Source organism: Maylandia zebra, linkage group LG18, assembly GCF_041146795.1.
Source record: "Maylandia zebra isolate NMK-2024a linkage group LG18, Mzebra_GT3a, whole genome shotgun sequence".
Taxonomy (NCBI): Eukaryota; Metazoa; Chordata; class Actinopteri; order Cichliformes; family Cichlidae; genus Maylandia; species Maylandia zebra.
In genome coordinates, this window is record NC_135184.1 from 14,315,094 (window position 1) to 14,321,093 (window position 6,000).

The following is a 6,000-nucleotide window of genomic DNA, read 5'->3' on the forward strand; positions in this document are numbered from 1 at the left end:
CCAGCCAGACATTTTGCTCACACAGCAGCAGATCTCGTTTTCCTCTGCTGGACTCCCCTTTCCTTTTTTTGAACTTTCTCCTGTTTCCTGATTTCTTATGGCTTCACACCTGTGCTGCAAAAAAATGCACAAGCACACACAGCCCAAGTTAGGAATTGTCCTCCAATGTACTCATACTTGCTGTTACACAAACTTCTTAGGCCAGTATATAGCTGTGTGTTTTACATGTTTACATCAGGTAAAGATACCTTGTGAGAAGTTAAAAATAGATATTCTAATTACTTTGGGTAAGGGGCAACTAATGGGGCATTTATAAAATGCAAACCTTTCAAAAACTAAACCTTTGTGGTAATTACATTAAGGACCACATTTTGCTATGGTATCACGTCCTAACAGTCTGAACTGACTGATGTAAGCTTCCCTAAAAACAACACATAGTCTAGATTTTTAACTACACAGTTTTTGTGACATGGCAGATGGGGTGCAGCACTTTGGCGACAGTGGGAAGAAAAAGCTCCCTTTTAACAGGAAGAAACCTCCAGCAGGCTCCAGGAGGGGCGGCCATCTGCCGCAACCGGTTGGGGTGAGAGGAGGAAGACGCAACAAAAGTCCTTACGTTGGTTATAAAGCACTTAGACACATGTGGCTGAATGAGGCACATTGTATATAGTGCTTAAGTAAAATAGGATCTCAAAATTTTGGTGACCACTTTCAGAGCAGATGCCTTAATTGTTGCATTTATACTTTTATGTACTTTGTGACTTTTGTTTCAAGAACAGAAGTCGCAAAGTGATTTAAAATCTAGCAGATTGGAGCTGAACAGCTATGTACTCTGGAGGTGATTGGCTAATTGGAAACAGGTGTGACTAACACAACACAGGTGAAACTGATTAAGGGAGGGCAGCAATCACAAAGGAGACGTCACTAACAAAGACATTAAGTAAAAAAAATAACATTCAGTGTAAAAAAAAAAAAAAAAAAAAAACACAGGAAATTACATAACAAATACCCCGCAGGTTTGACCTGGACATCCCTAAATAAATGATCCGGTTCCTTCACAGGTGGGGTCAACACACTTGGCTTTTTAAACTTGGCAGATTAAAATGAAACTACTTTCTTAGGAATAAAAAGAAAGAGAGCTTGAGGGAACAACAAGTGCACGCATTTCCTCCGAGAGTCAAAATGTGGAGTTGAATAAAAACCACAGTAACTAGTGATGATGACTTCATCATGCTGCATTATCCTGCAGTGGTCGCAGACCAAAGTATTATTACTACATATCACAGCTGTGCTGTGTGCTGTGCACACAGCTTGAGCCTGTATTTTTTTTGCTGCAGGTATCACATGAAGCAGTGATTTTTTTTTTTTTTTATGCGTCCGGAGTTTTGTTTCTCTATTTACAGCGTCTCAGCCAGGTTTGTCGAAGCTGTTGTGATGAATGCATAGGAGATACAGGAGGCCTGACACATAGATCCAGCAGGCTGATCATTAACAGAAACAGATTCACGAGGAGAAGCAGCAGAGAGCTTAGGAGAACGAATATAAATGTCCTCGTATATGTGCTGGATACACTATTTATATGAGTGAGTGGCTGCCTGAGAACCATATTTATTTCTTTTTTTCCAGTCGTACATTAATCCACCCACAAATCCCTACCATCTTAAATCACATATAGAAGCAGAAAGGGGAGGGGGAGGGTACGGCACAGTTGTTCATTACAGCCTTTCTTCTTTGTGGAGGTAGCTTGATGGCCACTGTTTCCATGGTAACTGCTTGAGCAACCTCTGCCCACAACATCTCAAAAGATCAGAGATGTTATTTTTAAAGAAGCATGAAAGAAGATGATTTCTGAAGCCCCAGGGAAACAAATTCTCGCACAGACGTGGTCGACCATTAGCGAATGTTGGGAGTCATTTTTGATGAAATGCACGGCAAAGGGCCTTGACATCTGCGTGTTTGTGTAGGACTTTAATAGCAGCTATGCCATTACAGAGTTCAACAGACACTGAAAAACAATGATACTCACATCCTGTACATCCCGAGTTTGTTCCAAACGAACAAGACGGTGAGTTTCGGAAACGTTTTAACTTCTTTTGCACAGTTTTCTCAGCTTGTAAAGTTTATGAAAACATAAAAATATAATACTCACTGTTTTTATCATCGGTAAGGATTTTTTGAACTTGTGATATATTTGCAGCAAAATTATTCATTTACTGCTGTGTTCACCAATAATGTGCCACTAGTGCCTAAAAGTTGTTGCCCTGCTGTCATGGTATTTAAAATATTAAAATTTCCATCTGCGCAGGCTTTAAAGTTCAGACACAAAGTTCATTGTTGTTTTGTTTATATTTAGTTATACATTTATGACAGGGTGAGGTGTTTGTCTGAGTTTACTTTTCCCTTAATTTTGTGTTACTATATACCAAATTAATAATAAACTTGTGTCATTATGTTTTCATCTAACACTTTTTTTGCTCTTCTTTCTTTCACACCCTCCCCTCCAGATAAGCCTCATTTAATGTGAACTTGAATCTGAATACCTCACTCACACGTTTGATTTAATTTCCAGGGGACGATGTAATGTGTCTTTTTCCACATGTACTGGACTCAGCAGGACTTGGCTCAGACAATAAGAGTCTCTCTCTCGCTCTCTGTTCTCATTTACTGTGTCTGGGGTTGATTTGTCACCCCCTCCCCCCTCTTTCTTGATGAGGGACTTCAGATGAGTGTATACAGCAAATCCTATGTAGCGCTGCAGGCTCCTCAGTGGACACACTTGCCACCGTGTGTTTCCATGGAGACGCAATTTGTTCACGTGCCCCTGCAGCTTGTGTCATTGACTTCAATTAGTGCAGAAGGCCATCTTGCCTGAGCACATACTTACACAGAGAGCCAGCCTCAAAGGTGGGAGAAAATTGTCAGAGGAGATCTAAGAGCTTGGGATCTGTCCGAGACTGCTTTACAGGACTGCGGAGCTTTGTGGCGTAACGGCATTCATTTAAATACTGGGACATTGTCAAAACAAACAAAAAAAGACTCTTGGGACTAAAGCTGCAGCAATCAATGGAAACTGTAGAGCCAGTCATGTATACTTTATGTCAGTAGCTACAACAAGCATTCTTTTAAAATTTAAGTAGGTGTTTTTGACTGCTTAACCCAGAAATAAAGACTGCTATAAAGAAAAGACCTAGATATAGACTTCTGGTGCTGGATAAAGGAGGCAGGGTTCACCAACAAAAAGCGATGTCGTAATAGCGGACTGTCAAATCCAAAAATTAAACATGAGTTCAAAAGTAATTCAATTTCTAGAGCAGAAGTAATCAAAAATGCAGGGACAAACAGGACTTTACAAAAATGGAGCATACAGAAGAACATATGCAAGACTATGGAGGCAAAACGACAAATGGCGAGCTGAGTACATATAAACGTAAGGCTAAATGAAATAACAGTAGTACTACTGGTGCCCATCAAACTACCAGTGCTCATGTTAGGGAACAGTGTCAACACAACAAAATGCATAAAACAGGCATGGTTGGCAACACTGACTACACTGAGAGCACAGCTTGCACTTTGTGTTTGATTTGAGGAAACATTATGGAGATTAAACTCAACTGCTATACAACTTATCACACTATGTGCACAGAGTACTATATGAGAGTGTAATCTGAATTGAGACTTGTAAGGTGAAGGGATCTAAATAGCTTATCACTATAGTCAATAAGGAGGTTTATGCTACAAGCTAAATTTAAGCCAAGTTTAAGTGCTTTCTTGTATATATTCAGTGCTTTAACTGTCACACCCTAATCAAGTGTCAGGTATAGATAAGTCCAATGTCTTAGCCAAGGATACTCCTGTTGCCATTATTTTTGTATGTATTTGGCGTTTTATCGAAGTGAATATCCTCTAGACACATGTGACATCTGTTTTATTCAACACAATGTCAGGATATTCTGCTCAAAATTAAAAATGTTAACCTTCAGCAGTACTGAAACAAAAATGGTCAGAAACATATGCCATCTGGTAGATAAAGCAGATCACTGCATGTATACAAAGTCTGGCCTGCTTTTAGAGGAAATGGTGAAATATCAAAGCTCAACTGTTGTTGTTTTCCCTCTGGAGGCCACGGTAATCTATCCTATCCCTCTATCCAAAAATGCCCACGCTCCAACTTTAAAATGAATTAGTCCACCTTAAAGAAAGGTGAAGGCTGTCCCAGGTTTCATTTGCCAGAAGATAATTTCTATTTCCATGTAGACAGACAAAAACATTATTGGCAAATTGGCAGGATGTGTCTTTAAAGTGATTCAACCTTGACTATCCCAACTCATTACAAGCACACTCCCAAGCTGCATCTGTAATTACTGTGAGCAGGTGCATTACTCAGCCTCATCGCCACAGAGTTGGAGATTTAATTTAGAGATGCTGCCCGGGATATTAACCCCGCTAATTACCACAGCGAGCTCTACGTTCAGCCACAGGGATGAAACGTTGTGGACCACAGGGCGCGGAAAAGCACACAATTACTTTCTCTTTTATTCAGAGGGGAGCACAGGTGGGGAGGACGTGGTGTTTGCACAGAGGAATTGAGCTCTTGTGGGCAAATTGTGCGAACACCGTGGAAAACCGCTTCTTTTTTGTACGGATGGATACACAGGAACAGAGGTTTTTGAAGTTAAAGCGGAAAATTAAAGTTAGTCAGTCCCAGATTTGTAAGGTCTTCATTACACCCCCCCCCAAAAAAAAAAAAAATGCTGGCATTGAATTAAATGGACTGACACAGCAAGAAAATATGATGCTGATTTTTTTCTCTGGTGATGAGCTCAAGCATGTCCACTATTGTTGTAATAAGAAACATGATTATGTTATTTCGCTGACTCAGAAAATTATTTTTATTTATGGTATGTACACTGTTGTTATTCCCAAACTTTTTTCTGCACACCCAATGCACTGAACACACACGGTCACATAACACTAGATTGATTCATTGATGATAGGCAGTCCTGTTTAACCTGTCAGCCCTTTGAAAAACGTATCCAGTTTCTATCTGGGCAGAACCATGTGTCACTTTTATTTAGCCTTGCTGCACTCTCCCCTCCCACTCATTCCCATCCTCTAAAATGTGCACCATAGCCCTGTCTATCACCTGCTGCTTTATCCTCCTTATTTTTCTAAAACTCAGTAGCAGTGGTTAGCATGCATGTATACTGATAAATACCCTATATGGACAAAAAGAAAAGGAAAACTGCATGGCATGGTGTTTCATTTTATAGCCTGGATAGCAGAGGATCAGTCTGTGAGAGCCTCAGCACTCACACACTGCACCTAACCCCTACAGCACCTCCTGTAGATGGTGGTCCAACAGAAGGGAAGGCCCATCTCTTCTTTAGCTGGGCCCCATTTGCTAGGCCCTGGCCACCAGGTGCTCTCCCTCACTCTTGAGGCTTTACTTCAAGATTATGGACAGAATTTCTAGGCTTACCCAGATGGCTCCTAGTGAACAAGAGACCTGCATTATTTCTAATGTACAGCAGGGGGCAACTCTACAGGCTTATTGATTTCAATTGACTTGTTACCTCAGTAAATATTTTCTTAATACGTTTGTGGTTTAATTAATTTCAAGTCTGACTTAAAAAGGTGTGACAGTTACTTTGCATATTTTAGATATTTAGAGTTAAATACATGAAACCATACGAGTGTACAGTGTTCTCGGTTTAGCAGCCTCTTATCCTGTTTCACCTGGTTTGAAAATAATCATGACAGCACCCAAATGCTCCACTTAAAATTTCAAAATGGAGCGCAGAACTCAGTGTCTTGCCATCTTTTATAAACAGTGCATGCAAGGAACAAATCTACATACAGATTTCCACGTTTATTTGTGACATTCTGCACATACCAAATAATTTATTTGAAACTAAACTTAAAATACGAATTAAAATCAAATAAAGTAGCTTTTTATTTAATCATTTGAAATAGATTTTTTTTTAAGAAATTCTTTCTAAA